At 46.4% G+C, this 8,582-nt stretch overlaps 1 protein-coding gene across 10 annotated transcripts in view; it reads right to left on the minus strand.

Annotated features, from left to right (window-relative positions):
• The window catches only part of ADGRL3 (adhesion G protein-coupled receptor L3), a 761,742-nt gene extending 754,914 nt beyond the window's left edge, over positions 1–6,828 (minus strand). For 9 of the 10 annotated variants that reach the window (XM_037034108.1, XM_037034105.1, XM_037034109.1 and 6 more), the window contains exon 1: positions 5,429–6,828. The gene's annotated coding sequence lies outside the window, so the exon portion shown is untranslated. Of the gene's footprint in view, positions 1–4,992; positions 5,103–5,428 lie in introns of all 10 variants that reach the window. The other variant, XM_037034102.1, reaches the window with a different exon arrangement.
• Between the last annotated feature and the right edge of the window lie 1,754 nt (positions 6,829–8,582).

Raw genomic sequence — 8,582 nt, forward strand, 5'->3', positions numbered from 1 at the left:
AATAGTGAAAGCAGCAAATGCTTGCATATGTATTATGTGCCCAGTACTATTTGGAGCACTTTGCATATATTTTCCCATTAAATCTACACAACCACCTATGAATTAGGTACAACTGTGATACTGATTAAAGCATATCAGGAAACTGAGGCCTAAAGAGATCTAGTATCTTGCCCAAAGTCAAGTAATTTATCAAACCTAGGCAAACACCCCCCACCCCCCCACCGAGTCCTTTTCCCACACCATCCTGCCTCTCAGATATTAGAATATCAAGACCTGGGATGTAGATTTTAAAATTTCCCAGTAGCTCCTTTACTACTGTGAGGATATCATGGTGGAGACCTGGCAGAACTTTTAAGTTTCAGTTCCACTGACTGAGGACCCATACAGTTAAAGACAAGCTTTCGATGTTGGAAAGAAAATAATGAAGATGACAGGTAATAAAATTTCCAACCTGCTTGCATCTTTTTGAAACTTGAACAATGCACTTATTTTCTCATCTTAGAGGGCTTCTTATATGGATAAATGGGGTGACATATGTGAGTACAAGAAGGCAGGTCTTAGAAAGTCAGTATCAGTGGTTCTCAGACTACCCGGTCTCAAGACCCTTTTATATGCTTAGAAAATGATGACCTAAAGCAATCTGGATTATGTTGCTTGTAACTATCAATATTTATGGATTCCTAGTTAAACTGGAAAAATCTTTAAGCATGCTGTATGCTTAAAAATCAGAGCAATGATGTCATCACACATCACGTACCTTCTGGAAAACTCCACTGCACACTTGGTAAAGTAGGAGAGCAAAAGACCAATAACATATTAGCATTATTTTGGTAATGTCTTCCCTTAACAGGCCTGAAAAGGTCTTAGGGACCCACACGTTTCCCCAGAACACACATTGAGAAGAGGAATAATCTGCTCTTCAAAATAACAGACACAAAAGTTTTACCAAACAAAAGTCCTCACTTGGGTGATTTACTTTTCCATCCCCGTGAAAATTTTCATGATAAATAAGATTACCGCCAACAATATTCAATTGTAACTCTTGAATAATATAGATGAAACATTAACTTCTAATGCATGTAGTAATCACTCTCACAAAGAAAATTTTAATGTTAAATTCTTGTTTCCAGTATCAACACCACACAAACAGGACATACATTATTAAGATCTATAGAATCTGTCATGACCAACTTTCAGAAGAATTCTCCCCTTTCACCCACTCCCTAAAACAGTGGAGAAGTTCAATTAATTCGGAGGAGGAAGGCTAATGTTTAAATATACTTTGCATTTGTGAATATGGAAACATACTTAAACACACATTCTTAAAAAATACACCTGGCTACTTCTGCAGAAGTAGAATGGATTTAATTGGACCACATAGAGAGTCAGATGAGGGTAATGACATCTACACAGTTGGAGGGAATATGCACATCTTCGGACTCATAGTTGCTTTCAAGAGGCATACTTACCTGCCTTCTCAAACGGGCCAATAAACTTCAATGTCAAAATCACAATGAATGAAAAATCTGGGTTTTTCTCCCCACTGAGGAACAACTCCCTAACTACACACAGACACACACAAACACACACAGGATAACAAAGGGGAGATTTCAGAAGGACCTTACTCATATTTGAATGTTTTACATTTTACTATAAAATATGGTATTCTATAAAGAAATGCATTTGCATAACAGAAAAAGACATCACTGCAATAGTAATCTAAGTATAAACATGTCCTTGAAGGCAAACAAATGCTAAATTACAATACAGCTTCTGTCTATGTGAGCAAGTGCCTATTTTGAATGTAATGCAAATCTAAGAAATCAAAGGAAAAATAGCCATTTGCAAAATTTAAGGAAAGAGCCTGTCCCTCTAAGTCCAATTGCTCTAGCCATTCATAAGACGCTAAATTAAGGCTGCAGAGCATTTCTCAAAATCATTCTTTGTTCTTAAATACAAAAATCACAACCAGTTTTCCTGAATTTGAGGCAAAAATGTTCCACTTTTAACACTAACTGTCACTCCTACTCAGCCCTTTTCAAAGACAGTTTCAGCCAGCGGTTAAAGTGGCCCCAATAAACCTGAAAAACAATTCCGTTTAGCATTACATATATTATTTGACTAGCATCAATCCTTTTGACTTTACAGCCTTTTTAATTTTCTATTTAGGGTCTCCTTGGCTATAGTTCCCAAGGAATCAAAGGTAAATCAAGTTCATCAAAATTTTGCCTGTTCTAATTACCAGAACCAATGCCAGGCACAGTAGCTGCAGCCAGTAAATTTCATACTTTTATTTGTAGTGAACAGGAATATTTAAATCTCCAAAACGTAAGAAGATCATTATAAAGAAAATCATTCCTAAAAGATCCTCCATGCATATTGAGAGGAGAGCTCCCAATATAAAAGATAACCAAACTAAACAAATTGAAATGAGACATCAAAAGCATTTATCCATCAGGCAAATCACAGGTTGGCTTATCACTCCTCCAGCCAAGGATGCCTGACGCATCCTAACCTATCTGTCTTAAAAAATGTAAATAGTTCACGTAAACCTTTATACTAATCATCCGTCATACCCAGAGTTCACAGAAATAGTCCAATTAGCCACATCCACCAACGGGGCAGGTTCTTGGACATGTAGTGATGAAGAACTGCTATGGAATGGCATTCAAGCACTCTGACACGTTCACCTTCAGCTAAAGACAGCACAATGCCTGGACAGACACTGTTCTAATGACATCAGGACCTGTGGAATGTACGACTGCTAGGAAACCTGCTGCTAGGAAACAAAGAACAGATCTGATCAAACCTTCCAGTAGAAGGACTTGGAATCAGGGCGATTAGATCTTCTAAAATGAGAGGACAAGCATTCTTTCATCTTCAGAAATACTTGCAAATGGAAAGACTTTAACACATACTCTCTAGAAATGAAACAAATATGAAGCTAGATTCTCATGAATTACATCACAATTCTCTAAGTTTTCTTTGAAGATGACCACCACTAGCAATATCTCATAAAAATACAACTTAATCAAAATCAGGTATCAGTGATTCTATATTCCCTTTTTTTTCAACCTGCGCTTTTTCAAAAAGTCAAGATGTTAAAAGAGAGAAACCTAGGAATTACAGTACCTGGAAACAAAGTACCCTTTTACATTCACAGTGCTACACTTTTAAAACAACACAAAATATAGCCATCGACAACAAACACAGAAGTCAGAGGTAACCTACAAGTAAGGAATATAATCTTTATCGTTTTAACCAAAAAGCAGTTTCAACTTTTTAAAACTGTTTATGTATGTATATTTTTAACCCTTGCTTTGGTTACAAAAAAAAAAAGGATGAAAGGATGGAACGAGGCTGAGAGATATTTCAATGCAAATATCTTTTTAACCCCTACACGAATTATCTGCAAACCTCTTTTCTTCTGAGGATACTATAAAAGAGTTGACAAGTCTGTCTGGAATCCGTGTACATGCAAACTGGGTGCTAGGAACTCCAGGTCATTTGGTGTCATTACAGACTGAAAAATGTGCCAGGAAAATCTGGCTAAATTCTATTTAATCTCATGGGGGAATAAAGGACATTCTCCAATCGAGAAATGACTAAAGAAGTGTTTCTTTGCAGATTCTAAAATGAAATTCTCTAACTAGTGCCGCTAGACCATATGACACTAAATTCGCCTATTTACTTCAGAGCAAAACCCAGAAGGCAATCTTTCCTTCCTGCCACAGTCTATGCCTCTCATTTCCCCAGCAGCTGGCTGAAAGGATGTAAAATCAGAGGTGCAAGACTTATACTTCCTAATGAGTAATCCACCCAGGAAGGTAAACACTACAGACACCAGTAGGTCCGGGTGTGAAGAACACCGTAGCAAGGCTGCTCACACTGTTGTTTACAATGCGCTCTAACTACCGCAGACAGGATCGCATACTTGCACGGGGAGGAGACACCCAGAGGTGGCTCGCATGCCTCGTGTTCGCCCAATTGCTGCGATATCTCTGATCATAAATAAAGCAGGGAATGTATCTATCCGAGCGAGGAAAGTGGCCAGAGAATTCCAGGGACCAGGGGTTATGCTGGCTTCACCCGATTGTTTCAATCTTCCAGAGAGAGATGACTACACTGTCCCTTGGTCCTCACCAGGGCCAACCTGAGGTGCGAGGAGCGCTGCACCAGAGACACGCGCCGCACGCATCTCGTGGAGGTGCTCCTCCACTGGGGGAAAAGAGACAACGCGAGGCTTCCCCCCAAAACCCTATGGGCCCCCGCGGCCTCCTTAAATCAGATTTTACAGTTAAGCAGATCCTAGGCGACTTGGACAAGCAGGCTTTGCCATCCCCGCAAATATCCCCCGGCCATCCCCAGAGCGTAGGAACACACACACACAGGCGCGCGCGCGCACACACACACAGACACGCACACGCGGTACCATTGCCAACTAACCGTGGTAGGGAGGTCGCCCCCTATACACGCCCACCCATACTGCGGGGGGGGGGGGGCTGGCACACTTAGCTTCCCTGAGCTCCAGTGGCGGGGGCGCAGTAGCACCCTCGCTCCGAGGCAGCCCGAAGCCTCCCCTTCTCCGGTGAGAAGCTCCGGAGAGCCTGCCCTCCTACCTGTAACCTAGCCGACTGCGGCCACCAATGCTCTGCCCACCCCGCCCCGCTCCCCGGCCACCTGGATTCCTGCAACATCCCCACCCACCCTAACCCGTGCACACTCCCAACACCGCGGCGCCCTGGACCACCCAAGAAAGTGGCACCTTTCTCCAACCAAAACGCCTAATAAAGCCTGGACAAGCAGGTCTAAGCCAAACTGCTGTGACGGGGACCCAACGGGCGGGGTGAAGGGAGGCATCTCCGCTTCAGGATTCAGGGGCGCGACCTGGGCAAACGCGGCCACCACAGATGCTCCAGGCAGATGTCTAGATTCGAGAGCGGCTCGCTCGCCATCCCGTCCTCCCCATCACCCCAGAGCCCAGCTCCTCACCCGGGGTCTATCGGTCCTCTAGCCTGCGCTCGCCTCCAGCAGCACCGGCTCCGGGCAGGCGGAGAGAAGGCGCCCCCTGGTCTGCTTTCAGCCCCCTCCAGAGGATGACACTGGGGTGAGAGAGGAGGGAAAATTCCCAGGGTGGATGCCGTTCCTATTCCCCAGCGTTTCGGACTGCGAATGCACCGGGTCTGCTCTCCCCTTCATCCCGCTTGGCCGCCAATCGCCCAAGAGCAGGAAAAACCTCAAACCGGTGCCAAACACCAGCGCCCACCAACCAAAAGGCTCCCTTCCCAACCCACATCACAATCGGATGAGTGTGTGTGCGGGCGAGTGTGTGAGTGGCAGAGTGAGTGTGCGTGAATCCCGCACCACCACCCTGGGTGCCCGCCCCGTGGACGCCGGCCACCACTATTGGGAAGTAAGAATAAATTACCTTTCGCAGCCGCCGGCTCCTGAGATCGTCCCATCAGTTGCTCAACAACCTGCAGCCGGGTGCAGTTTCCACAATCCAGCCACGGAGCCCGGGGCAGAACACCGACGGGCCCCAGCGAAGACACCCCTACCACAGTCGGCAAAGAATGATAACCAACGCGCAGAGAAGGCAGCAGGAGGGTGGAAACCCCAGCCAAAGAAACAACAAAAAGTCTCTCCTTCTCCCTTTCTTCTGTTACACAGCTATGGAGAAGGGGGGGGGGGGGGGAGAAGAACCAAATGCTTGTCTTTCTTTGCGTTTCCTGGCTTCACACTCACCGAGGGGGTAAAAACGGAGCCAAGAGAGAAGAGGGTTCAAATGTCTCTCCCAGTGCACAGTTGCACAACTTCGGAGTCAAGCTCTCTCCAGCAGCAGCCGAGGGACACAGGCGGCAGCTATTAACATGCGGCAGTCATAGCTGGGACTGCTTTTCCTCCCGCTGCTGCTGCCGCTTATGAAAAGACGCTGCTGAAGAGACCAAAAATCTTCCACCATCCCCCCCAGCCGATCCTTAGATCCAGTTCTCCCAACCCCACCCCCTTCTCTTTCTTTTTCTTTTTCCTTGTCCTCCCCTTTTAGGTCCGAGAGCAGGAGCGATGGAATAGGTAGGGGGAGCCGCAAGGGCGACGAGTGGCTTTTCCGCCAAATCCTCTTCCTTCTCCCTCTCCACTCGAGGTTTTCTCCCCGCCAAGGGTCTCCTTTCGCTCCGGCAACCTGCGCCAAGAGCCGAACCGAGGGTCACCAAACTCCTTCCCGGGTGCACAGCGGCGTCGCACGGGGCGGAGCGGGCGCCTGGCCGCCGAGGGCTGTGTCCGGGTGGCCGCGGAGCCCGGAGCCCGGGAGTTCGCTTATTAGCTCGCCGGCAGGGCCGGGCAGCTGCGGGCATGTGGGTGCTTCATTGCGCGGCCCCGGGCTCCGCGCCGCCGCCTCTTCGGTTCTTTCTCTTCTTCGGCTCCCCGAGAACGAGCAAGGCTCTGGCGCTCTCCAGACACGCACACTCACACACGCGCACACGCGAGAGAGCTTCTGCCAAAGCAAACCGTGCAACCCCCGCGCGCGCGCGCAATCGGAGAAAGAGGACGGAGGCAAAAAGAGAAGAAAGAAAGGGGAGGGGGCGAGTCACAGTCGGCGGCGGCAGCAGCAGCAGCAGCTGCGGGAGCGGAGGCAACAAGCAGTCCAGAAAAAGCCAGCAGCGGCGGCGGCGCCCACCCGGACCAGCGGCAGCATCTGCATCCCCGCTCCAGGGAACTGGGGCGAGCGGGGCCGGGCGAATAGGCGACCGGGGGACGCTCCAGAAGCCGGTCGGGGCGCGGGGGCGCCGGGACCGTGCAGACTGCGCGTGGCGGGTGCAGCCGGGGCCGCAGCCAAGGCCAGAATGAGCCGCGGGCCGGCGAGCTCCGAGAGTGCCCAGAGCCTGGAGGGGGCTCCTACCCGGGGGAGGGGTGGCAGGCAAAACCCGGATCTGGAGTAGTCCCCGGCTCCGCCTCGCAGGCTCCACCTAGCAGCTCGGTAAATGCTTGGAGGTGGGAAGGAGAGGGCTGCCACAGAGGCTTCTCTTTCAGGGTTTGTCAAACAAAGGGTACTTCTCCTGGCGGCTTTGAGGTATCTCTCTCTCCCCGCTCCCCTCTCCCCAGCACCTCACCCGGTCCCCCGCCCCATTCCACTCCCCCTCTCTCTCCTCTTCCTCTTCCACTCCACCCCAGGTGAGTAAACCACATCAGATTCAAAGTCCTGACAGTGTCTCTTTTTCCAGGTGCTAATTATTCTGTAATTCCTTTATGCAGGTACTGACTCCCCTTGCGTTTTCTGCCTTCGGTCCATTTTATGTTCCTTCAAACTTGCCCTAGTGTAGAAGTTCATTGCAAACGTTAAAGTATGCTTCTCTGATAATGAGATATGGGGATCCCATAATTTTGTTTCATAATATCAACAACATTATCATAATGGACATAGAAAGGTACCGGTTCCAAAATAACACCTCCTGGTACAAAAAAAAAAATCTGCTCAAGTTAGCTGAGTGACCTTGGTCAATTACTGAACCTCTGTGTCCCTGTTTGTAAATGAGAGGGCTAAGTAGGTAATTTCTAAGATATTTTCTTGCTCTAAAATGTGATGGTTTGAAATAGCTAAGGTGTTACTTTCTAAGTAAATTCTAGTTATGATTATGAGAGAAACTAAGATTTATTATAAGTACCCAACAAGCAAATTATCTCTAAATTGTAATGAAATGTATATATTCAGAATGATCTAATACCCTTCCAGAGCTCTTAAGGAGGTGACTTCAACTTCAGCATATCTGAGAAACCTGAAACCTCATTAGAGTTAACAGACCATACCCAATACAAGGGACTATCAAAATCTCATTCATTCTTCAGAGCTGCGTTCCCGTGCCAAGTGCTCCAAAAAAGCCTTTCTCACCAAACCAGATCAAAATAACCACCCCTTCCATTACCTTCCGTAGCACTTTGGTGATAGCTCTACAATAGTATCTATTTCATTCTGCCTTTTTCTTGTTCTTTTAAAACAGTTGCTTGTCTATATGCCTCCTCGGATTATAGGATCTTCCTTGAATGCAAATTCCACATTTTAATAATCTGTGTAATATCTTATTACCCTGTATCCCCAGTACTTTGCACACTGTTCTTCTTCTTTTCTTTTTTTTTAATGGAAAGGGGGTGTTAATGATGTTGAATTAAAACCAACTAGATTTTCACAGGTTTATGTTAGGCTACTTGAATTTGCCTAACATAGGGCATCCATGAACTCATCTAAGTATTTAAAGAAAATATAAAGTGACATTTGGAGTCACTTGTTACTTAAATAATTTTGGAAAGAGGAGACTAGCCAGTTATGACAAGAGGCTCTTATTCGTAAAAGATGCAAAATGAAAACTACTCAATTCATTTCTCAAATGGATATATCTAGAAAAGTATAAAATAATTGAGTGGGGAAGAAAAATGCTATGCAGATATTAAATGTCATACAGGTAGCAGATGAAATATAAACAGAACCTATGGGCCAATTTTTTGAATCAACGTTATCACATTTTGACAGGTCTAGGAGAAAACAGAAAAGGAATTAAAATTCAAAATGAAACTGATACATTTATCAAAAT

The sequence above is a fragment of the Sturnira hondurensis genome, unplaced genomic scaffold (assembly GCF_014824575.4).
Source record: "Sturnira hondurensis isolate 20B ecotype Veracruz unplaced genomic scaffold, ASM1482457v3 Scaffold0022017, whole genome shotgun sequence".
Lineage (NCBI taxonomy): Eukaryota > Metazoa > Chordata > Mammalia > Chiroptera > Phyllostomidae > Sturnira > Sturnira hondurensis.